Consider the following 26,160-nt stretch of genomic DNA (forward strand, 5'->3'; position numbering starts at 1 on the left):
TGTGAGCCAATCACAGCAATAGATGCTTGACGTCATGGCAACATCGCTGTTTCGTCGAACGAACTCATAAACGGCGCGGTGTGAGCGCACAAAACATTAAACGTCTGAAGTTTACAAAGGAAAATGCCAGGAATATGAAGCATGCAGCGAAGCTAACATACACGACAATAAAGATCTCTCCAAAACGCGTCTTTTACTATGAACTGTTATGATAAACTGTTGGGGAATGTGACTTTGGAGGATAATATAAGCTACCTATAGATTTTATCTTGTAGTTAGCCTTTGATGCTATGTAGTAGCTCATTACGAAACGGAAGTGAGATACAGTATGTAAACATCTGCCTAGAGAGTCATATTGCCACCCGCCTTCTCCCCCCTGAAATATTGGTTGTACTGGCAGACTGATCCGTAGCGTAGCCCGAGGTCACGGTTAGTTCCGATGGATAAGTTTCACAGCTTTCCACAGTACGGAAATCACGAGCCGCGCCTGTCGTAGTCCAAATGATTTTGTAAACCTATAATCGATAGGTCTCGATTTTCTGTGGACTGAATCCGGAAACACGGTTTCTCCCCCGAGATGTTTAATCGTGTGTGACAACACTTGTTGCCTCGCTGGGATTTCCGCGCCACGCTCTACCAAATATCCGAGTACGGCTTACGGACCGATTCAGATCCACGACTTATCAAATAAAGTATTTTCCCCTGTCCCTCACAGTATCAGCGGCTGCTACTCAGGGCCGAGAGACTAGCACCGTTGTACAGGCTGTGGACAGAAATGTGGGAACACCAGAAACACAGCACATTACAACGCCTCATAAACTTTAGGAAACCAGTTGGCATTTAACAGCTCCCAGTCGTCTCGGAATGAATAAATACTACTCTTGTGTGATATTAAAGGGAATCTTACGCCATCCTTCCAGCAAAACAGTTGCAAGTTCAGATAACGATCATGGATACCGATAGCGATCGCGCAGCCTGCTCTCCAAAGTAGACTGCATAGGCTGAATAATATTGTGGTTTGGTGCCCCTGGTGACCAGGGAAGATGCGACAATGCATTCTCGTGCCCACAAAATCGGTCCTGGAAGATGTGAGCTACGTAACCAGGGCCCTTTCGTCATGAAACACAGCATCACGATTGTGGAACAACATTGTACCACGGGATGGCCCTGATAACCGAAAATGGTCACTTAGTCCTTGGCAGTAATGCAACATTGCAGAGTAACTACGGGACCCGTGGAATGCTACGATAAGACTGCCCAAATCATCATCGAATCTCCGCCTTGTTTCACTCTAGGGACGTAAACTCGGCCAGAAGTTGGCAACAGTGGGGAACAGGGCTCATCCGACCAAATGACTTTCTTCCATTGCTCCATAGTCTACTTTTTATGCCTTCGGTACTAAGCTTTCCTGTTACGGGCATTTGCATCACTGATGAATGGTTTTGAAATTTCAGCTCGCCTTGCAATTCCCTGTTTTTCGTAGCTCCTGTTTTGGTGCTGACAGAGTTCGCGAGTGCGACATTCAGTTTCGTCTGCAGTTACTTCCGCAACTGTCGTCCTCTTTGTGTGTGTGTGTGTGTGTGTGTGTGTGTGTGTGTGTGTGTGTGTGTCAGAGTCCTCTTCAGTGATGTTCGGTCACGATCAGTCAATAAACGCTTTCGTCTGCGTTGTGACTTAGCGGATGATGTTTTTCCGTTTTCCCTGTGTGAGGTAAAAACCTTCGAGACGGTGCCTCTTGAAACACCAAACACTTCGGCTACCTTGGTTATGGAAACTCCCACAATACGTGCACCAACAAGATGCACACTTTTGAACTTACTTACCTCCGACTTAATGCACTCACAACTACACAGAACAAACACTCTTGAGACCGGCCGGCCGGAGTGGCCGAGCGGTTAAAGGCGCTACAGTCTGGAACCGCACGACCGCTACGGTCGCAGGTTCGAATCCTGCCTCGGGCATGGATGTTTGTGATGTCCTTAGGTTAGTTAGGTTTAACTAGTTCTAAGTTCTAGGGGACTAATGACCTCAGCAGTTGAGTCCCATAGTGCTCAGAGCCATTTTTGAACTCTTGAGACCACGACTGACACTTTGTAAGTTATCAGGACATTGTACAGGCGCCGTTTGGATGAAATTCAGCATCGCAACCTGCGGATTTGGCTAGCATCTGCATTTATATTCAAGCATGCGTTTCTCGCTGTTTTCTTCCATCCGTTGTAGTTCTTGCGAGAGTGTTCCGTATTTCAAGGAAACCAGTGTATATTGTTTTACTGTTGCAAGATTTTACCAAGAACAGTACTTACGTGTCTATCTTTATGTGGATGTACTGAAGGCGTTTAATATTCCGTCTGTAAATCAAGTTTTTCTCGACCTCTAGAATTTTTTCTCCGGAGAAATTACCAGTTACCGCTGTTAGAAGAAATTCATTTCTTGGTGCACTGTCTGTCAGTTTCCCATCCTAAACGACGAAACGTTCCACTTAAAGAAAAGAACAAGGTTTTGGCCAGGTTACACACAAAAACCGTTTCAGACTATTAATCAGTATATAGAGCAAAACCGTCAACTCGTATCCTGTACAGTAAAAGCAGACTCTTTGCCAGGTTAAAATCAAATATCTGAGATTCTTTTGTGTATAGAGAGTAGGTACTTATGCTAATGACTTTTGATTATTTAAATTAATAAAACAGTTCTGGGAGCAAAAAAAAAATGGCTCTGAGCACTATGGGACTTAACATCTATGGTCATCAGTGCCCTAGAACTTAGCACTACTTAAACCTAACTAACCTAAGGACATCACACAACACCCAGTCATCACGAGGCAGAGAAAATCCCTGACCCGCCGGGAATCGAACCCGGGAACCCAGACGCGTTCTGGGAGCAACTAACGATCAATTAGAAAACAGCGCAGTGCCAATACTTTACGCAAGAATGCTAACGAGGAAAAAGTAAAATCGTCCTGTCGGTCGTGGAGTAACGGCGTTTCGAAATTTAGGTAACAGTGACAAGGAAGCTTGTCGGGCGTTATCACAGCGAAGCTTTTCCTCGTGACAGGGGCCAGGGCGGTCGTCGCGTCCAAGTCTGTTGAGAATTCAGGGAAGCGTTTGAGGAATTGCACGGCTTTGTGGAAAATGACCAGCGAGTCGCAGAAACGACGAATGTTTCGTACTAGGTCAACGGCGTAACTGTAATCACAAAAGTCGTAAGCTGGCAGTGGAAAGTTTTGCAGAGAAATGCATAATTATGCAGAGTAAAACGTATGGTGAAAAGTTGGAATTTTTGCGCGAGTTATTAATATTACTCTTTTCACATTAGAATCTTGTATATTACTCGTGCTGTGAAACTTCGGGACTCTGCTGCTGTGCTCAAATGAAATCCTCTGAGGGCTAATAAAATAAGGGTAGAGGTTATCAAATAAAAGATTCGATTTAGAGTCATGAAACTCAATTCTTTGGAAAAAAACTGTAATCTGTTAAAATCTACAATTAATTAGAAGGTATTATCGTCATCAGGAGCGATTACACATCCAGTGTCTTATGTAACGTCGTTTACTCACATTGCACAGGGTATGTAGGAAAAGCGCCACAGGGAGAATAAAGTCCCTTGGCTTACACTGCCTCAAGATATATTACACGAGATTAGTCACGTAAGACGCAACGCTACTTCTATTTCGTGAATGGTTTAAGACATCGAAACACGGCGTTCGGCAAGAGGCAGTACGCGGAGGGGCATGTAAGTTTGGTATATGGTTCTTACTATTTACTCTAGCATCAACCGAGATTTTGAAGCAAGAATTTTTTAACGATCTATTTTTTCTTAACCGCATTCCGGAATCCACACCCTACTTTGGCTTCTTCCTCCTGATAATGAATTGTGCTTTTGCGTGAGGTTGGAGAGGTGGCAGAAGGTGGAGAAGGATTGCGATGCCATTTGCAAATGTAATATTTTGTCTACTGCGAGGATGGAAATGTGATAGCTACTCTCCTGTGCCATTCGCTAGGTACTCCGTGAAGTGAGCTACATTTCCTTGTAACTGTTTTTATATTTTTATTTTATTATTTATTTATTTTAAATCGGGATATTCGTTGTTTCGCTTAGTAAAATGGTTCAAATGGCTCTGAGCACTATGGGACTCAACTGCTGTGGTTATCAGTCCCCTAGAACTTAGAACTACTTAAACCTAACTAACCTAAGGACATCACACACATCCATGCCCGAGGCAGGATTCGAACCTGCGACCGTAGCAGTCGCACGGTTCCGGACTGCGCGCCTAGAACCGCGAGACCACCACGGCCGGCTTCGCTTAGTAGTCAGTGGCGTTTGGTGCGAGGGTATGCGAACGAATGATGTGTTTATTACAAGATAAATGGTTCAAATGGCTCTGAGCACTATGGGACTTAACTTCTGAGGTCATCAGTCCCCTATAACTTAGAACTACTTAAACCTAACTAACCTAAGGACATCACACACATCCATGCCCGAGGCAGGATTCGAACCTGTGACAGTAGCGTGCGCGCGGTTCCAGACTGAAACGCCTAGAACCGCTCGGCCACACCGGCCGGCTATTACAAGATATCTTTATCTACAATACTGTGATGCAAGTTCGTAAAATTTAAATAATGTTAATGTATAAGCGACAGTGACGACAGTGAAATTAAAAGGAACAGATGAAAAAAGGAAGTAAACTGTTTATTATTTCTAAAGTAATCCCCATAACTGATCATTCATTTATTCCACTGTGAGACACGAGGATAAATGACTTCATGGAAAAATGTTTGCGATTTTCTACCATCTATGATTGTACCCAGCCGTGCACATCTTTGCCCGAAGCTGATCGAAGGCCACGAATGTCTTTCTTCAGAGCTCCATGAATATGGAAATCACTTGGGGATACACCGGGTCTGTAAGGAGGATGTGTAAAGTATTGATGCTCTCTCTGGAAGGTTCCACACGCTGCTGTCGCACTTACATCAACGGAATGATTTTAGTTTTAACCCAAGGTGACGAAGGCGCAGAGAGGTATCGAAATCCCGAGGTTTTTTTTTTGTTTTTTTTTTTTGTTTTTGTTTTTGTTTTTGTTTTTTTTTTTTTTTTGAATAACGCAACTTTTAAACCGAGAAGATTTTATTGAAATAAAAAAATTGTTTCTTTACTGTTGTTTCATTAACTAGAGACACTATTGCACGGGAGTTATGACAGGCTTTAATGACACTGGTCATGCTGGTGTTTACTGACGTCACAACACTAACAGGGGAACCTCCCCATCGCACCCTCCTCAGGTTTAGTTATAAGTGGATAGGCCTTGAAAAACTGAACACAGATCAGTCGAGAAAACAGGAAGAAGTTGTGTGGAACTACGAAAAAATAAGCAAAATATACAAACTGAGTAGTCCATGTGCAAGATACGCAACATCAAGAATAGTGTAAGCCCAGGAGCGCCGTGGTCCCGTGGTTAGCGTGAGCAGCTGCGGAACGAGAGGTCCTTGGTTCAAGTCTTCCCTCGAGTGAAAAGTTTATTATCTTTATTTTCGCAAAGTTATGATCTGTCCGTTCGTTCATTGACGTCTCTGTTCACTGTAATAAGTTTAGTGTCTGTGTTTTGCGACTGCACCGCAAAACCGTGCGATTAGTAGACGAAAGGACGTGCCTCTCCAATGGGAACCGAAAACATTTGATCGCAAGGTCATAGGTCAACCGATTCCTCCACAGGAAAACACGTCTGATATATTCTATACGACACTGGTGACTGCATGTGCGTCACATGACAGGAATATGTTGTCGAGCCACCTATCTTGCAAACTTGGCGAATGGTAAAAAGATTCTTCTACCTTGCCCGATTTAGATTTTCTTGTGGATGTGATAATCACTCCCAAAAAAGTAATGAAAACATAAGAGTTTGTCACATAAACTGCAACAAATGAATGCAACAGTTTCACAGTCGCACAGTTTTCGCTGTGCTCTGTCAAAACATACAGGGTGTTTCAAAAATGACCGGTATATTTGAAACGGCAATAAAAACTAAACGAGCAGCGATAGAAATACACCGTTTGTTGCAATATGCTTGGGACAACAGTACATTTTCCGGCGGACAAACTTTCGAAATTACAGTAGTTACAATTTTCAACAACAGATGGCGCTGCAAGTGATGTGAAAGATATAGACGACAACGCAGTCTGTGGGTGCGCCATTCTGTACGTCGTCTTTCTGCTGTAAGCGTGTGCTGTTCACAACGTGCAAGTGTGCTGTGGACAACATGGTTTATTCCGTAGAACAGAGGATTGTTCTGGTGTTGGAATTCCACCGCCTAGAACACAGTGTTGTTGCAACAAGAAGAAGTTTTCAACGGAGGTTTAATGTAACCAAAGGACCGAAAAGCGATACAATAAAGGATCTGTTTGAAAAATTTCAACGGACTGGGAACGTGACGGATGAACGTGCTGGAAAGGTAGGGCGACCGCGTACGGCAACCACAGAGGGCAACGCGCAGCTAGTGCAGCAGGTGATCCAACAGCGGCCTCTGGTTTCCGTTCGCCGTGTTGCAGCTGCGGTCCAAATGACGTCAACGTCCACGTATCGTCTCATGCGCCAGAGTTTACACCTCTATCCATACAAAATTCAAACGCGGCAACCCCTCAGCGCCGCTACCATTGCTGCACGAGAGACATTCGCTAACGATATAGTGCACAGGATTGATGACGGCGATATGCATGTGGGCAGCATTTGGTTTACTGACGAAGCTTATTTTTACCTGGACGGCTTCGTCAATAAACAGAACTGGCGCATATGGGGAACCGAAAAGCCCCATGTTGCGGTCCCATCGTCCCTGCATCCTCAAAAAGTACTGGTCTGGGCTGCCATTTCTTCCAAAGGAATCATTGGCCCATTTTTCAGATCCGAAACGATTACTGCATCACGCTATCTGGACATTCTTCGTGAATTTGTGGCGGTACAAACTGCCTTAGACGACACTGCGAACACCTCGTAGTTTATGCAAGATGGTGCCCGGCCACATCGCACGGCCGACGTCTTTAATTTCCTGAATGAATATTTCGATGATCGTGTGATTGCTTTGGGCTATCCGAAACATACAGGAGGCGGCGTGGATTGGCCTCCCTATTCGCCAGACATGAACCCCTGTGACTTCTTTCTGTGGGGACACTTGAAAGACCAGGTGTACCGCCAGAATCCAGAAACAATTGAACAGCTGAAGCAGTACATCTCATCCGCATGTGAAGCCATTCCGCCAGACACGTTGTCAAAGGTTTCGGGTAATTTCATTCAGAGACTACGCCATATTATTGCTACGCATGGTGGATATGTGGAAAATATCGTACTATAGAGTTTCCCAGACCGCAGCGCCATCTGTTGTTGAAAATTGTAACTACTGTAATTTCGAAAGTTTGTCTGCCTGAAAATGTACTGTTGTCCCAAGCATATTGCAACAAACGGTGTATTTCTATCGCTGCTCGTTTAGTTTGTATTGCCGTTTCAAATATACCGGTCATTTTTGAAACACCCTGTATGTTTTTAACGTTTTCAAATTTTTCCGTGTGTAAACCGTCAAATCCTGCATATGTCCAAGCAAATCTGAACATGTCCTGGAATTTTTGAGAGCGAAGTTGATTATATAAAAAATTGAAGTTTTCACACGAGGGAAGACTTGAACCAAGGACCTCTCATACCGCAGCTGCTCCCGCTAATCACGGAACCACGGCGCTCCTAGGCTCACACTATCCTTGATGTTGCCTATCTTGCGCATGGACTACTCAGTTTGTATATTTTGCTTATTTTTTTCATAGTTCCACACAACTTCTTCCTGTTTTCTCGATTGATCTGTGTTCAGTTTTTCAAGGCCTATCCACTGTGCCAACTTACAACTAAATCTGAGGGGGGTGCAATGGGGAGGTTCCCTTGTAAGTATCACTGAAATGAGCTTCGTGTCGGCAGAAATTTCATTTACTCGTAACCTTTCTTCAGCAGCAATTTTCTCTCCAGTTACCATGTTTCCTTTCTCTATTCTCCCTATTCTCAGAGACGACACACCTGGTCAACGGCTGTGCCGCCTGGCCCCGGCCCCCCCTCAGTGATTGGCGTGCGACCCTAGACTGTAGGGGAGCAGAATGTAGATGGGCGGCGGGCCGGAAATTCCTCGTTTCACGCAGGTTGCGTGCGGCGCACGCCGGACCGAGGGGGGCGACTGCAGCCTGACCCGCGGCGCCGCGGGACGCCTAATTGTGTTTACTAATTGCGTCCGTTAGCGCCTGTTAAGACGCGCTATCGTTCTGAATCTGGGCCGCCGGTTAAGATTATCTGCCGCCGCTCTCCGCGGCCGTGTTCCAGATTAATTAACCGAGCCAAATTACATCACTGCTTTCGACGGGCTCCTAAATAGCTGGCGGCGTCTTCCGTAAACAACTTTCTTACCGCCTTCGTCTTAACGAAGGGAGGCTACTTTCACTCAGCTATTCGGGAGTGTTGACGGCCTATGAGAGTTAATTGGGCCGCCCTCCATTCGGCTTATCGTGTAAAAAATTACGTTGGTGCATATCTTCCTAACATTTTTTCCATAATTTAATGAACACAAATATAACAGACTTCAGTCATCAATTGTATATTCTCCTTTTTGAGGCTAAGAACTCATGTAGCCATGCTCGGAGTGCGTTTTCATCAAATAGGTCAAATGGCTCTGAGCACTATGGGACTTAAACATCTGAGGTCATCAGTCCCCTAGACTTAGAACTACGTAGACCTAACTAACCTAAGGACATCACACACATCCATGCCCGAGTCAGGATTCTAACCTGCGACTGTAGCAGCCGCGTGGCTTCGGACTGAAGCGCCTAGAACCGCTCGGTTGGAAGATAATATCTATAGATTTTATCTTGTAGATAGCTTTTGATGCTATGTAGTAGTTCATTACGAAACGGTAGTGAGATACAGTATGTAAACATCTGCCTAGTGTGTCATATTGCCACCCGCCCCCTCCCCCTTGATATATTGGTTGTATTGACAGACTGATCCGTAGCGTAGCCCGAGGTCACGGTTAGTTTCGCAGCGTTCCGCAGTACGGAAACCATGAGCCGCCCCTGTCCTAGTGCAAAAAGACTTTGTAAACCAGTAATCGAGAGGTCTCGATTTTCTGTGACCTGAATCCGGCAACACTGTTTCTCCTCCGAGATGTTTAATTGTGTGTGACAACACTTGTTGCCTCGCTGGGATTTCCGGGCCACGCTCTACCAAATATCCCAGTACGGCTTACGGACCGATTCAGATCCACGACCGGGCCGGGTGCATTTCCATCCCGAAAGGAAGTTCTTTGAAGGTTGTTCGATAAAGAGCGGGTGAATAAGGCGGGTGCGAAATGGCTGTCGACCCAACTCCTGTACAACGTTTTCTATCAGTCAGCAAAATACGGGCGGGCGTTATCGTGGAGTAGCATCACTTCACGCAGTCATGCTGGTCGTTGTTCTCGGACTGTCTCTGCAAGACGTTTCAGTTGTTGACAATAAATGTCAGCAGTGATGTTTCCACCTCGGAGAAACAATTCGTACTGCACCACACTCTCGCTTTGCCGCCAGATGCACACAAGTAACATTATCTGTTGTGGATCCGCGCATGTCTTTGTACGGGGAGGTGCTGCTTTTACGACGAACAAGCTGAGACGTACATATGACCACCTGCTGATTTTTCTGATTTTGGCTTAAAGCATGCGATGCCCAGACACCCGATTTTTGAACATTCTCCATTACATGGAAATGCCGCACGACGGTGGAATGGTCACCGGTCATCACATTCGTCACTTCTCGAGCTTACTGATGTGGATCACTGTGGATTAATGCATTTAAACGATCTTCATCATACCCCGAAGGTTTTCCTGAATCTGAAGAGTCAGTAATGTCAGAACGATCCTCATTAAAATGAGAAAACCATTTTCTTGCCATGCTCTGCCCAAAGGCGTTATCCTCATAAACGGCACATTCTGGTTCCCTCCGCTGCTATCACCCCTCTGTAGAACTCAAACACAAGAATATATCGGAAATGTTTCAGTTTCTCCAGCCAACGGCCTTGCCGCAGTGGTAACACCGGTTCCCGTCAGATCACCGAAGTTAAGCGCTGTCGGGCTGAGCTAGCACTTGGATGGGAGACCATCCGGTCTGCCGAGCGCTGTTGGCAAGCGGGGTGCACTCAGCCCTTGTGAGGCAAACTGAAGAACTACTTGATTGAGAAGTAGCGGCTTCCGTCTCGTAAACTGACATACGGCCGGGAGAGCGGTGTGCTGACCACATGCCCCTCCATATCCGCATTCAATGACGCCTATGAGCTGAGGATGACACGGCGGCCGGTCAGTACCGTTGGGCCTTCAAGGCCTGTTCGGGGGGAGTTTAGTAGTTTACTTCAGTTTCTCCACCTGGCACTCCGTTTTCTAACGTCCACAGCTTCACTCATTATCTCCAGACGACAAAATGACAATATGTAAACTCAAATAATAACGGTGAACTACAAATAAAAAATGACAATATATAATTAAACCCATAGCAACCGAAATACTAACATCCAGAACAAAAACGCTGCGAACGTATGCACCAATCCAACATTACGTGCTTGTGTTCGCTACTCGAAGCCTCCGCTTGTGAATACATTTCTGCATAAAAGTTAAAACAGGTGCATAATTACTAATCGCGGTGGGTACTTTGAGCACTGTTGAAGATTGCACGATTTATTTGATATGCGTCCTATTCCCGCCTAGAAGTTTCGGAGAAGAATCGGAGGTCTAAATAGTGAAGTATTTTAACGTTGATACACCCAGGCACACGGAAGGACAATGTCCAGATGGACTGAATAGCGTGTAACACAATCAACTGAAACAGATTAGTCTGCTGCGCCAAGTTAATGTGGCGAAAACTCGTACGACAGAAGCAACGTATAGGCATTAGGCTTTCCTGCAAATCGCAACAAATGACACTGGAGACGCATGAAAAGGTGGTGAAAGTGTGTAGCTCAGAAGCCGTCAGTAGAAAATATGTTTACGTCTTGTTCAACCCATTTGGGAACAAAACTAAATGGAAGGGAAATTACTGTTTAACAGTCTATCAAAAAGCGCAAGCACGGAATGGACCAGGACGGAGAAAATAATTGGTCAGTGTCCTTTTCAAATGAACTATAAGGGCATTCGCCTTGGAGGATTTCGGAAACACGGAAACCTAAGAGTGTGCGACCAGTCAGGGGTTTCAATTCCAGAATACGGCAGTGTGTGTCAAACACTGCGCCACATTACTCTAATAATTAAAGCGGCGACAAGTAAATTGTGCACATTGTGCCACGGCGACTTTCGAGAAGCATAACGACAAATAACGTCGAGAGCGTGCACAGCTGGGGGCCCAAAACCAGCGACCGTCCTTGACGTAAGGAAATGCTCAAACGCATACGTTTTCCACAAATACTGGAAATACTGAGTGTAATAAAACGGCTGATTTATACGGGATCGGCGACTCAAGTTCTGGGAAATTCCCGAAAATCGTTGAGCTTCACTTAGGACATTGAAATGCTAAAAGAAGTATAGACGGTGTTGTGACGTGAGATTTTCCGAGGCCGGCTCAGAGCCAAAAGGCAGCAGAATTTGAGTTTAGAATCTGTTTGTGGACCGGCGAAATCTTGCGTGTACATTACATTCGGAAGTAATTGTTGCATTTAATTGTATTTATTTTTACTATTTCTCCATATATTTTTGTTCAGTTGTTATTACAATTGTAATCAGTATTGTAACAAGCTGAATATTTTCATATATTTCGTTGCCATGGTACGTAAACAGAAAAAAATATGGGTATATGACCTGTTGTAATCTACTTCAGAGCTAGTCGTGCTAGTTGATAGCCTCAAGAAATGTTAAAATTATATACTTTTTTCATTGTATGGTAATACCACGCAGCTTAATTTTGGAGCGTCTTCAAATTTATCTGCTACTTTAGCAGGCATTTGTGTTGCTTAGCATCTTCAAGCTAACCGTTTTGTCGGCATGGAAAATCGCAATTAAGGGAAATACGGATGTTATGATTCGAATAATGTTTTGAAAACAACGCAGTATTTTTCCCCTATTCGATAAATTAACACTCAGCGCTGCTACCTAGTTGTAGCAATAACTCTGGTACCCAGTGCTACCTTTCGACGTGTTTCGAATGGATACAAATTCTTGAACACCTGTGTTATAATGTGTAGGTTGTCACTTGCACTTCTACAGTAGTGATTCCCTATTTGGATTGATGAGGACCAAGACTGCGAGCCGGCCGGTGTGGCCGAGCGGTTCTAGGCGCTACAGTCTGGAGCCGCGCGATCGCTACGGTCGCAGGTTCGAATCCTGCCTCGGGCATGGATGTGTGTGATGTCCTTAGGTTAGTTAGGTTTAATTAGTTCTAAGTTCTAGGCGACTGATGACCTCAGAAATTAAGTCGCATAGTGCTCAGAGCCATTTGAACCACGCGCCACCCAATAATGTCATTCTGCTGCATTTCAGTGCAGCGCGCGCTTCGCGGTGCAATTAGGATGTAATTATGACGTTTTCCTTACGCAAGGTAGGTGTGATGGAAGTACTTAGCCACTGTAATGTGCCTTATGGGTTGCGTAAAAGAAACAAGACAAGTATTCCGTTAAGAAGCGACGCGGACAGTTATTGGAGGAAATAAATTTCTCCAGAGAACCATAAGCAGGATAAGTAGCTCAGTGTGCCGCTCACTCCAGTGTCGCCAGTTTCCAGGATAGGCACGGCTGGAGAGACAGAGCTCATTGGCGTAGCCGCAGATTATTCTCCGTCCCTCTCTGCGGAGAACGCACCACATACCCGCCCTTGTACTTGTACACTGTTCTAGTGCTCTACTCGTACCGCTTGGAACAGCGAAACTCGAGAAGTGAGGCGACACTGCAGTGACCTGCGAGTGAGCCGCGGTGCGGCTGGGAGGTGGGAGAAGCGGCCCGCCCTGGAAGGAGAGCGGCGCAGAGCCGTCCTTGTCGCGTTGGCGCAGGTGCGGCGGCGCGGCCAGCCGTGCGTGGGACGGCGCGTAGGATCCGCTATTTATAGGGGGAGGCGCGAAACGCGATAACCGCCGCCCAGCTGTCTCCCCGTGTAAACAGAAACACTGCGCTCGGGGAAGCGAACTGCCACCGCTTTACGAGCCATTATAACCGGAAGACTACCCATGGCCGTGCACACTCGCGATATCCCGACTGCGTCGTATTACAATGAGGTGACAAAAGTCATGGCGTGGCGATATGCAAATATACAGATGGCAGTAATACGCACCACAAGCTATAAAAAACGCAGTGCATTGGCGGAACTGTCATCTGTACTCAGACGATTCACGTAAAAATATTTCCAACGCGGTTATGGCCGCACGACGGGATTTAACACACTTTCAACGCGGGGTGGTAGTTGGCGCTGCACGCATAGGACATTCCATTTCGGAAATCGTTTGGGAATTCAACATTCGGAGATCGACTGCGTCAAGAGTGTGCCGATAATACCGTATTTCATGCATTAGCTCTCACCATGGTCAACACAGAGACTGACGGCATTCACTGAACGACCGAGAGCAGCGGCGTTTGCGTCAAGTTGTCAATGCTAACAAACAAACAGCATTGAGTGAAATAACGACAGAAATGAATGTGGGACGTATGACGAAAGTATCTGGTGGAATAGGGCAGCGAAATTGAGTGTTATAGACTATGTCGGCGGACGACCGACGGAGTGGCTCTCCAAACAGCACGACATCACCTGCAAGTGCCCCTCCTGGGCTCGTGACCACACCGGTTGGACCCTAGACGACTGGAAAACCTTGGCGTGGTCAAATGAGTCTCGATTTCAGTTGGTAAGGGCTGATGCTAGGGTTAGAGTTTGGCGCAGACCCTACGAAGCCATCGTGCCAAGTTGTCAACAAGGCACCATGCAAGCTGGTAGTGGCTTCATAATGGTGTGGGCTGTGTTTACATGGAATGTACTGTGTCCTCGGGGCGTTCGAGTACTGGGAGACCGTTTGCAGCCATTCATCGACTTAATGTTCCCAAACAATAATGGAATTTTTGTGGCTGACTATGCGCTTTGTCACCGGGGTACAGTTGTTCGCTGTTGGCCTGAAAAGCATTCTGAACAATTCGAATGAATGATTTGGGGCTGCATGGCTCAGTATTCTACAGGGTTCTTGCAACAACTTGTTGAGTCCATGCCAAGTCACTGCTGTCCTGAAGGGAAAATATCGTACCGAATAACTGTAGTAGTATTGTACAGGGGCCCGCGGTACGGACAAGGCCGGAATAAATCGCTTCGACTTTTGTAGGTTCTATCTTTATGCCGCTTTGCGTGTTAAGACAGTAATGGACTAGTTAATCGAATAGGACAAAATGGTGATCACTGGTCGCAGTGGAGTGCTGTAGATGGTATATAACTGGTATCAGGATGTCTTGTGAATCCCCACGGCTGAGCTAAGTCATGGAACTGAAAAGATGTCTATGTGCCTGGCAGTTCTGTGGAATCGGCACTGTAAGATATGGGGACACGGAGACGCGATAGAATGACAGAAAGGAGCTATAGTGTGCGGACGTGCCCATGATGACACTACGAATGTTGTTGCCTTTTTGTTAGTTTATCGGCGCCTAATGACCAACTTGTCTACAAGGAATGGCATGCCATTGGTAGCCGTGTAACGCATAGTAAGAACAATGGTCGATGCCATTGGTAGCCGTGTAACGCATAGTAAGAACAATGGTCGTAAGAAGGTGCAATCCGACAGGGTCCAGAGAGACCAACGTCACGCCTCGTCAGTCAGTTTCAAACCCAAGAGGAGTTGCTGCCGTCAGTGACAGCAGGACAATCTCAACCAGATTCCAGGTGATCATTACGAAGGGAACTGCATGCGAAGGACTTTTGAAGTCGGCTATCTCGCAAAAGGCTATTGCAGTACGTAGAGCTAAACGCTTCCATTGTGCCAACCAACACGGAAGCTGACTACAGGCGTGTAATGTCTCACGAGTTGCGATTTTGTCGAATTTCAGGTGATGCGAGGCGTCGAGTGCAGTGGCGGCTTAGTGTATTTTAACATTCTACGTGACCAAGTTCACCCTTTCTTCTACATCTATAAGATGCAAAGGTCCCGAGTTGGAGGCTCGGTCCGGCACACAGTTTTAATCTGCCAGGAAGTTTCATGTCAGCGCACACTCCGCTGCAGAGTGAAAATCTCATTCTGGATCTATAACATGAGTTTGCTGTGGACACTGCTGTCTTTCGAGATGGCAACAGGCGACAGAGCTGTACGCGTACATTGAAAGAATGTCTGACTAGTTGGAATAGTTGGGAAACGTAGAAATCAACGTCCCCGCAATTTGGTTTCTCTGCGGTACCTAATAATCAGCGTGTGGCTTCGGCCAGCTATTCTATACCCGAAGAAAATTGTGGACTCTACTTCTCACTAAATGATGGTCGCTGTCAAGGCCGGACACGGTGCTACAGATTACTAAGGTAACGTCTTGCGGTGGTGACTACTTTTCGTTTTTGGCGACTGTGATACCTAGGAAGTAAAAAAGACATTGATTTCAAATCCTGCTGCTACTATTGCTCATTTAGTTAGTCTCTCTTCCTGTCCTCGCGATGTCAAGTGGGACCATACAGTTGATGCCGAGCTCAAAAGCGCTGCCTTTGAGTGCTCTGTAGCCTCACCGACCGCTCACGCCTGATGGTGGTATTCCGTCTCCAATAGCTTCGTGCACGCAGAAGCTTTTTATTGCAAAACTTCTTGCTCGTGATCTTAATTCAGTTGTTAACACATCGTAGCCACATCTACACTAGAGAGACAGGCTTAAGGCGCAACACACACTTCACGAAGGAAAAGTGCCATAGTGCACGACGACGCTGCGGGCAGGCAGTCACCTCAAGGCCCAAGATACGTTGTTCCCCCACAACTCGGTACCATGGGCGTTCGATGGTCAATGATCGTGGGCCTAGCGGGATCAGCACCGTTTTGTTGGAATTTAACATGGCACCGGATGCTCGTTCATAAACGTTGAGAACCCGGCGAACTGAATCGATGTCCCTAGCGTTTGCGACGAACACACCGACATCATCCGCGTATGCCGCACTGCGAAAGGTGACGCCTGGGAGAGCGACACCATCGACCATCCGTCCAATGTCGCGCAGCATGGGGTCCAGCGCTAAAGCGAACAAATACATTGGCAAGGGACACCCTTGTCGAACTGATCGTCTGATGGGAATTGGTCGTGATCTGCAGCCGTTCACAACGATTGTGGAATTTGCGCCATCCAAGAAGTGCCGGATGATTCTTATGAAGCGCTCGCCAAAACCCATCCGCGACATAACGGCCAGCAGGTAAGGGTGGAAGACCCTGTCAAAGGCACCGGCGAAATCTAGGGAAAGAATTGCAGCCGGGGTTCGAGTGTCGGCGGTGAGTAAGACAGCATCACGGTATATAGAAGCGGCGGTGAAGATGGTTCGATTCGAAACGCCACATGATTGAGTGGGGCAGAGTACCTTATTCATTACTTGTTTAAGACGTGAAGTCACGCTTCGTGCCACAAATTTATAATCAGTGTTAAGAACGGTGATGGGACGCAGGTCTTTAGCCCGACAGTGACCTGTGACCTTTGGAATAAGGGCAATACGTCCAGCTAGAAATTCGGCGGGTAGTTCGCAACCAGCAAAAATCTCCTCGCACATTTTGCAAAAGCGGTCTCCTAACAGGTCCCAAAATTGTTGGTAGAATTCATAAGGGAGACCGTCTGGGCCAGGTGATTTTTGTCCCGGACAGGCACGGAGGACAGATGTGAGGTCAGCGAGTGTGAGTGGCTCGGTTAAACAGTCGCGGTCTCGATGATCCAATGAAGTTGGGACCCCACCGATAAGTGCTCGTTGGGCAGCGACGTCTACTGCAACATCCTGGAAGAGGTCCGTATAATGGTCTGTTAGGTGTTTGAGGACTTCACGATGGTCTGTGAGGCGCGTACCATCGTCTGTTTTAAGGCGTAGAATGGTGTTTTTCTTTGCATGATTCCTTTCAGAGGCAAGGTGATAGCTGGATGGCCTCTCGCCCTCAATCAGGGATGTCGAGCGGCACCTCACCACCATCCCCTCGGCCTTCTCCCGAGAGAAGCGAAGGATTGTCGCTTTAATTTTGTTGAGGCGCATGCGTAGCTGGTCATACCTGTCAGCAGGAAGGGTTAGTGCATCGTTTAGACATTGCTGATAGAAGTCTAATGCGCTACGCTTCCAGTGTGCGACTTCGCGACTATGTTGCTGGATAACACGTCGCAGCCGCGGTTTCGCACAGCGGAGCCACCAAACTACAGTGGTAGGGTACTTTGATGCAGTAGCGATGCAATCCCGCCATGTTTTCGTGACAAGAGTGCGTAGTTCGGGCGTTGGTGGATGTAGTGTATTCATCTTCCAATAGGTGCCCCGAGGAACTGGGGTTGGGCCCGTGATATGCAAGGAGAAAGAGTACGCACAGTGGTCACTAAAGGCCACAGGGATGACTTGGACGGCGCAAAGGGCAGGAAGCAAATCAGCAGAGACATAAACACGGTCAATACGGCTTGCTCCAGTGGGGTAGATGTGAGTAAATTGTGTGTAGGCGGGATGAAAGTGGCGCCACGTATCATTAAGGTCAGCCGCCTGAGGGAGTGAAGTGAGTGCTTCACACCTCATAGGCGTTGGGACCTGATCAGCATCGGCTACCACACAGTTAAAATCTCCGCCAAACACGATAAGACTACGAGCTGTCAAGAAAGGGGTGATATCTGACGTAAAAAGTGTTCTTCTGTCATGCCTGTGATTAGCTCCTGAAGGAGCATAGACGTTAATAAAAAGTACATCCCAAATGATACACGCAAGAACGCGACCATTGGGTAGTTTTGTAACATTGGATGGAGTTAACTCTGATCTGTATAGCAAAGCAGTGCCCCGCCTGGCGTCAGGGTCGATGTTATATAGTGCCTCATAACCAACCAGGTCAGAGAGAAAGGGGGCACAAACCTCCTGGAGAAAGACCACATCAAATGCACCAAGGCGCAGAAAATCCTTCGGAGAGCGTAGTTTTACTGGGTTGGAGATGGAGTTAATATTTACTGTTAAAAGGGAGAGGGCTCCCGGCGGACGGTCAATTGCAGGCATAAGGTAGCAACACAGAGAAAGTAACGTCAGATGAGGTCATGGTCGTATGTAAGCAGGTGTGTAAAGATCGAAACTGTAACTGCTACTTCACCCCGGATGTTAAACACAAATACCAGACAGCTCATGTGGGAACGAGCCCACTCAATCTCGCATTTCGTCGTCTTCGTCGTCAGCCCAGTTCAGTCTTCCCCCATCGGCGGGATAGTCGGAACCAGGCGGCGCAGATGGCTCAGTCGTAGCGGTATGTGAGAGGGTGCGAGTGCGCTGCAGCGGCTAGGACTATTACCTCAATCAAAGTTACGTCCTAACAGTGGCCACTGACAAGGCGCGCACGTCGAAGCGCCTTTACCAGGCACTTCGAGGCCAGCCCACACCACATAAATTAGAGGACAGACGACCATCGGTCATCTGGCACCAAGCTTGGGCTAATATCAACAACCCAGCCCTTCCCACGGAAGTTTCAGCGCTATGGTATCGTGTCGTCAACAATTTAATACCCACTAATCATCGACTGGCGGCCATCCGCCTACGGCCCTCGGCTGCTTGCGGCCGATGTGGTGACGTAGACACCAGAGAGCACCGTCTCTTATGCCATCACATTACAGAAGTGTGGGACCTTGCACGTGTGCTAATAGCGCTGATTGGTGGGACGACACCAGACAATGTGTCAATGGACTGGTTCCTCGCCCCTGATATTCAGACCAACCCCCGAACGCGACGTAACGCCATGGTGTGGCTCTTGGGCCACACCATTTTCACGATCTATGACCTTTCCCTCACCGATGCTGTCTCTTTCATGGACTACCTGTGGAGCCAGCATCGCCTGGCGGAATCTGACCGGAAATATACCACTACCTTTGCAAGATTTCTGAAAGTTGCAATGGTTCATGGTTACCAAAAGGTGTTCCGGGTTGACTAAGGCACCTCGTCCAGGAATTGCCTGAGTTTACCCCTGGAGCTATGTCACTCAGACTTTCAAACTACCCTTGACTTGCCTATACCCTAGATTTGACATTGGCCTTCTGGGCATCACTAGAGTAGACTATTCTATGATACTAATGATATGACAATTGGTAACATGGGAATTGTGTGAACTTTCTATGGAAAATTATTGGGAACTTAGAAAACACGTAATATATCTTAGAGGATTATTACTTCGTTAATTCTATGGGCGATGGGATTATATCGCCAGTTTCGTTTTCATTTGTGTGTGCTGCCGTCCCTATTTTTAATTTGCCTTCATTTCTGTCTTAATTTATTTCTTCCTTTTTAGTTTCTAAACTCACCACTTGCTTCACACCTGCAGAGAGAGGTGTATTTATGAGTAGTGTGTCGTCGCCCCCTGAGGCATAGACTATGCCTCCGCTTTTATTTTCGGTTCTGGCAATAAGTCTTATAAGTCTTGCTACTAACAGCACCTTGCTTTACGTGCTGCGTCGACACTAGAGGATGGCGGCATTTTTGGAGAGGAAAAGGTAGGGCTATAGGGGAGGAAGGAGGTACTATTATTGTAAAAAAATAAAAATAAAATAAAAAAAATAAAAAAAAGGAAAACGTTTCCAATTAGGCAGTCTCTATCCCGGCCAACAATGGTATAAGTCTTGACTTGACTCCCATCAAATCTTCCACGAGCATTTTGATCTATAGCGTCGACTGATGAAATAAGAAAATTGTTGAAGGCCACGTTACCGCAATTGTTAATACGCTCCATGTCGTAGAAATATAATGAAACTTAGACTTTTCAGTAAGTTAAGTCTAGGGTAATATAGCGAAATATTTTACTTAAATCCTCGATTTATGTATGTTTTTCAGCACTTCGGCCATTTCCAGCCACGGTATATATCGGACATTCGGACACACCAAGTCGAACCGTTAGATCGTAGATTCCTCCCCCTCTACCACTACCAAACAATAACGTTTGCTCGTAGATGTTTGTTTCATTTCGCTGGGAGAAACCAGAGGAGCCTCCCTAAAGAAGTTATTTGGGATCCAGCGTACTGTAGCACACGCACATAAGCATTCATTTTTTTCTGGCTAGTGCCAAGAATGTATCACTGAAGCCGTCGGCAGCACTATTTAAGCTGCACTGGGCACGTTTCACTGTTATCTGAAGAATGCTCTCGGACTGTTTTGCTCTGTTTTCATCTCGTAACTTCTCGAACAGTCAGTTACGACTGCTGTGGGAACACAAATAGATAGAAATAACTTTCCTCAGCTGAAAGCTGTTACTGACTGGAGTACACTCTTTGGCGGCGAGGGGTGTACTCTATGGGGTAAGGCGTGCGGCATGCCAGTGTCTTCAATTCTCATCTGTACGTACTTGCAGTTAGTGATAACTGCCAAAGCTAAAGCACCAGTCTAACAGAAGTTGCAGTATCCACTAAATACTTGACTTGGTAACTGTATATTGACTGATACGTTTTGAATTCCTATTTCTACCATGGTTCGTGCTCTAACCACAGCGTCCTAATGTCCAACAGTCATTATGATACAGAATTCTCTAGTCTTTTTAACCACTAAAGAAAAACAGTTCTCGTACTAATGATATACTGCTGCGCCAGAATTGTCAGTACTCACATACATAGATGGACAGATTCATTGGCTTTGCTATCACCCAATGAAAACTTTAATGATCGACTGAGTAAAACGTAGATGAAATTTTGTCATGTCCTTCAGCCGTCATACCAGAAACGGGACTGGCGGATAATTCCCTTATGAATCAATTTGACTTTTTTTTCGATAAAGCTAATGGTGCAGTAAGCGAATACTATTAAGAAAATTATTTGAGAAACACAAACAGGTAAGTAGATGATGACTAGACCCAATGAAGGAAAGGAAAATATCGCACTGCGTTAGTAATTTCTTTCGGAACACTATTGTTAATAACACCCGTTACATCTTGTGTGTGTGTGTGTGTGTGTGTGTGTGTGTGTGTGTGTGTGTGTGTGTGTGTATGTGTGTGTGTGTGTGAAGTAGCGATGATTCCATCATCTGGGTCGTGAATTATTGCTATCCCATGCATTCACTGTTGAGCTTTATGTTCCCTCTCCACTGACTCATACCGCCTGAGTGGAACCTAGTTCAAATGTTTATAGAAAAAAGGTAGTCAGTGTCTTACCTATAAAATAGAAAGACTAATTTTGAATTAGCAGCGGCGCAGGCTGGTGGCGAAGAGCGGGGAGATATTTTAGTCGTAAACAGAACGGATTGGAAGTACCTACCAACTAAAGTTTCTGGAATACAAGAGGAAAAAAAAGCCGCCACCTGCAGCTAGAATCAGATGAAGCAAATTGTAGACCAGGAAACGTACTCAAGTGACAAGAATGGAGCCCACCACGAGCACAGAAGTCGAGAAGGCAGGGTAGGCCTATCAACCTTGAGTACCCCGATTGGTCAGGAACCGGTGCTCGCAGAATTATCGCTGACGTCAGCCAGAGAAATAATTGTGCCGGCCAGGAATATAAGGCAACGCACGAGGCCGCACCTACCGATACATTGACCTCGTCTTGCACGTACAGCAGACATTAAACGCTGGGTCAATTCAGTGGCATGTCACTCGCCCTTACTACCACGATCGACATATTTTGAGTTCTGTAGGCGTTTAGTGCAGAGAGAACTCTTATCACTTCGTACTTGGAAGGATGGAGCACCGAAAATGAAGTGCTAGGTTTACGAAATGTATAAGGCTGGGATGTAGTCTTTCGACCCAGCTGTTCAGTCTATATATCGAAGAAGCAAAGATGAAAATTGAAGAAAGGTTCAGGAATAGGAGTACAGTTCAGAGTGAAATGATATCAATGCTAATATAACTTGATGGCGTTGCTATGCTTGGTGAAAGTATGTGAGAATTGTGGGATCTATTAAATGTAATAAGCGTACACTGTTGATTGCAAAGAAAGACAAAAGCAGTGAGGAGTAGCATAAATGGGAGTATCGAATAACTTAACATCAAAACTGGCGATCATGAAGGAGATGAAGTAACGAAATTCTGTCACCTTGTAACCATTAGCACACGAAGGGCGAAGCAAGGACGACATGAAGAGTAGGCTAGCACAGGCAGAGAGGACATTTCAGGCCAAAAGAAGTTTACTAGTATCAAACATCAGCCTTAATCTGAGGAACAAATTTGTGGGTTTGTACCTCTGGAGCACAGCCTTGTATGGTCGTGCATCACAGACTGTGTGATCTCCAGGAAATAAGAGAGCCGGCCTGGGTGGCCGAGCGGTTCTGGGCGCTGCAGTCTGGAACCTCGCGACCGCTAGGTTTAGTAGTTCTAGGTTCTAGGTGACTGATGACCTCAGATGTTAAGTCCCATAGTGCTCAGAGCCATTAGAAATAAGAGAATCGAGGCATTTGAAATAAGGTGCTATAGAAAGATACTGAAAATTATGTGGACTGATAAGATATGAGGTGGTGCTCAGCAGAATCAGTGAGGGGAACAACATTTGGAAAACACTGACAAGAATGAGGGACAGGATGATAAGACGTGTTGAGACGTCAAGGGATAACGTCTGTGGTACTGGGAGCTGTAGGGGGTAAAATCTGTAGAGGAAAACATAGACTGGAATACATCCAACAAATAACTGCGACTGTAGGGTGTAAGTGCTACTCTGTGAAGAAGATTACCACAGGAGAGGAATTAGTGGCTGGCCGTACTGAACCTATCAGACAACTGATCGAAAAATAAGTGGTGTAACAGAAGAGTAGGGGGCGAGTGCTTGTATTTAAATACGATGCGGTGTTTCTTGTGACATGCGTGCATGTCCGCAGCATCGTACTTCGGAATAATACAGGCACTGCAATGTTGTATTTATCGGCCGACACCGGGCAAGCGATTTTAAATTGAAATTTCTCCACTGTACGGGAATATACCTATGTCATGGGTGTACGAGTACATGTTGTAGACACATGGTTGACGACAAATGGAGGTTTGGGTCTGGCATTGAGTCGTGCTCGTGATAGCCTAATCGTCAGGCGAACGCCTGCAAGTAGCGGGAAATCCGGATTGCAGTCCCGGTCTGCCACAAATTTTCACTGTCGTCATTCCATTATACGGCTGACGGTTGCCCATATTCACAACTGCGAATACATTTCATGTATTATATTTAAATTTTGACAGCTCAGAGCAAAGTTACTCGAATGCAGCGCCATCTGTCGGTTGCTTAACGCTAATTGTTTTGAATCTGCAATCATTTGACTATGGGTAAAAGCAAACTGTAGCGAGGTTCGTAGTGTAATTTTGTTTGTGTGCAAAAAGATTTACAGCTGCCCAAATTCATGGGTCTACAATAATGAGGAAAAGAACAGGTAGCCAGTGATATCGAGACTTTAGAATGATAAAGAGCGGAGTTGCAGAGCCAGAAGTCAGACCGAACGAAACAAAAACTGCCGTATGATTGACGATTGATGTTCCGGCTGATGAATGTCGTCATATTGGACGCACCAGTATATACACAATTGTCACAGAAAAGCTCTGATATCACATGTTGGACGCACCACTGCACACGCGATTATCAAATGGTTCAAATGGCTCTGAGCACTATGGGACTTAACATCTTAGGTCATCAGTCCCCTAGAACCTATAACTACTTAAACCTAACTAACCTAAGGACATCACACACATCCATGCCCGAGGCAGGATTCGAACCTGCGACCGTAGCAACGCGATTATCACAGAAAAGTTGTGATATCACAAACTGCGTCAAAGGTGGATATCGAACCGACCAACATAAAGAACAAGGGATGTCAAGTAGACGAGCGTCTTTGAAACGCAATCCCCAAGCTGGAGGTGATTTACTTTTAAAGTTTTTATTGGTGACGGGACGCGTCGAGAGGTTTGGTGGGTAACGGTTTCAAGATGAGTAACTGGAGCCGCCTTTCTCATCCAGTCTATTCGGATGGGTGGAACGGGCTTCTGCAAGGTTTCTAAAATCACTCACAAGTGAACGGAGGTTACTTGAAGAAATGAAGTAGGTTTTTGTGGATATGAGACCGTGAATACACTTTTGTTTCTAACGAATATAATTTTTTTGATAGTTTAACGGCACTTATTGTCAAATATGCCTTGTGTGAACGTTCTACGTGTATACTCATCAAGCCACACTATGGTGCGTGGCGAAGAGTACTTTACATATCATTGGCAGTTCTGCCTTTTCCTATTCCAGTGGCGAATGGTGCTAGACGAACGATTGTTGGTAAGCTTCCGTGCGAATTCGAATCTCTCTAATTTTACGTTCATGGTCTTTTCGCGAGATTTACTTAGGAGGAAACAATACAATTGGTCGACTCCTCTAGGAATGTAATGGAAACCGTGACGCAGAACGCATCTCTTGCAGCATATGCCACTTGAGTTGGTTGATCATCTGTGTAACGCTTTCGAGCCTACTATGAACCTGTAACGAAATGCGCTGCTCTTCTCTATTTTCTGTATCAGTCATATTTGGTACGGATCCCAGACTAACGAACAGTAGTCAGGTATTGGTCGAACGAATTTTTTATTTTATTTTATTTTACTTTTTTAAGTTACCTAATTTGTGCACGTGCTAGGTAATTTTCCATTGAGTGTCAGCCCTGTATCTACTGTATATGCGATTAGTTTTCTGTGGTTGTTCCACTTTTAATCGCTTCCTACGCATGCAATAATGAGGCTTTTTTGCCTATTTGTGGGCAATACAGGGTGATTCAAAAAGAATACCACAACTTTAGGAATTTAAAACTCTGCAACGACAAAAGGGAGCTATAAAGTTTCATTTAGTTGTACATTTGTTCGCTTGAGGCGCTGTTGACTAGGCGTCAGCGTCAGTTGATGCTAAGATGGCGACCGCTCAACAGAAAGCTTTTTGTGTTATTGAGTACGGCAGAAGTGAATCGACGACAGTTGTTCAGCGTGCATTTCGGACGAAGTATGGTGTTAAACCTCCTGATAGGTGGTGTATTGAACGTTGGTATAAACAGTTTACAGAGGATGGGTGTTTGTGCAAAGGGAAAAGTTCTGGACGGCCGAGAACGAGTGATGAAAATGTAGCACGCATCCAGCAAGCATTTGTTCGCAGCGCAGGAAAATCGACTCGCAGAGCTAGCAGAGAGCTGCAAATTCCACAATCAACTGTATGGAGAGTCCTACGAAAAAGGTTAGTTATGAAACCTTATCGTCTGAAATTGGTTCAAGCACTGTCTGCAGCTGATAAGATTAAAAGAATCGATTTCTGTGATTTTATCCTTGCTCAAATGGAAACAGATGAATCTTTCGTTTCAAAGATTGAGTTTAGTGATGAAGCAACTTTCCACACTAACGGGAAAGTCAACCGTCACAATGTCTGTATATGGGGCACTGAGAATCCGCGGGAAACAACTCAGTATGAACGTGACTCGCCTAAGGTGAACGTTTTCTGTGCCATTTCAGCCAATAAAGTTTTTGGTCCCTTTTTCTTCGAAGGTGCTACTGTAACTGGACTACAGTATCTGGAGATGTTAGAGAATTGGCTGTTCCCTCAGCTCGAACAAGAAGCACAACAATTCATATTTCAGCAGGATGGAGCGCCACCACATTGGCACTTATCTGTCCGTAACTACCTGAACGTCAACTACCCGAGGCGATGGATCGGCCGCCAGGCAGCCCGTAACAGAGCACTTCATCACTGGCCTCCAAGAAGCCCTGATCTTACCCCCTGCGATTTTTTCTTATGGGGGTATGTTAAGGATATGGTGTTTCGGCCACCTCTCCCAGCCACCATTGATGATTTGAAACGAGAAATAACAGCAGCTATCCAAACTGTTACGCCTAATATGCTACAGAGAATGTGGAACGAGTTGGAGTATCGGGTTGATATTGCTCGAGTGTCTGGAGGGGGCCATATTGAACATCTCTGAACTTGTTTTTGAGTGAAAAAAAACCTTTTTAAATACTCTTTGTAATGATGTATAACAGAAGGTTATATTATGTTTCTTTCATTAAATACACATTTTTAAAGTTGTGGTATTCTTTTTGAATCACCCTGTAT

General features: G+C 45.7%; 1 protein-coding gene and 1 pseudogene across 1 annotated transcript in view; both read left to right on the top strand.

Moving 5' to 3' along the window:
- Positions 1 to 26,160, top strand: part of LOC126235055 (uncharacterized) — a 671,255-nt gene that overhangs the window by 369,720 nt on the left and 275,375 nt on the right. The gene's annotated exons all lie outside the window — the stretch shown is intronic.
- On the top strand, positions 10,053 to 10,170 carry LOC126238450 (5S ribosomal RNA; annotated as a pseudogene).

The sequence above is a fragment of the Schistocerca nitens genome, chromosome 2 (assembly GCF_023898315.1).
Source record: "Schistocerca nitens isolate TAMUIC-IGC-003100 chromosome 2, iqSchNite1.1, whole genome shotgun sequence".
In the NCBI taxonomy this organism is placed as follows: domain Eukaryota; kingdom Metazoa; phylum Arthropoda; class Insecta; order Orthoptera; family Acrididae; genus Schistocerca; species Schistocerca nitens.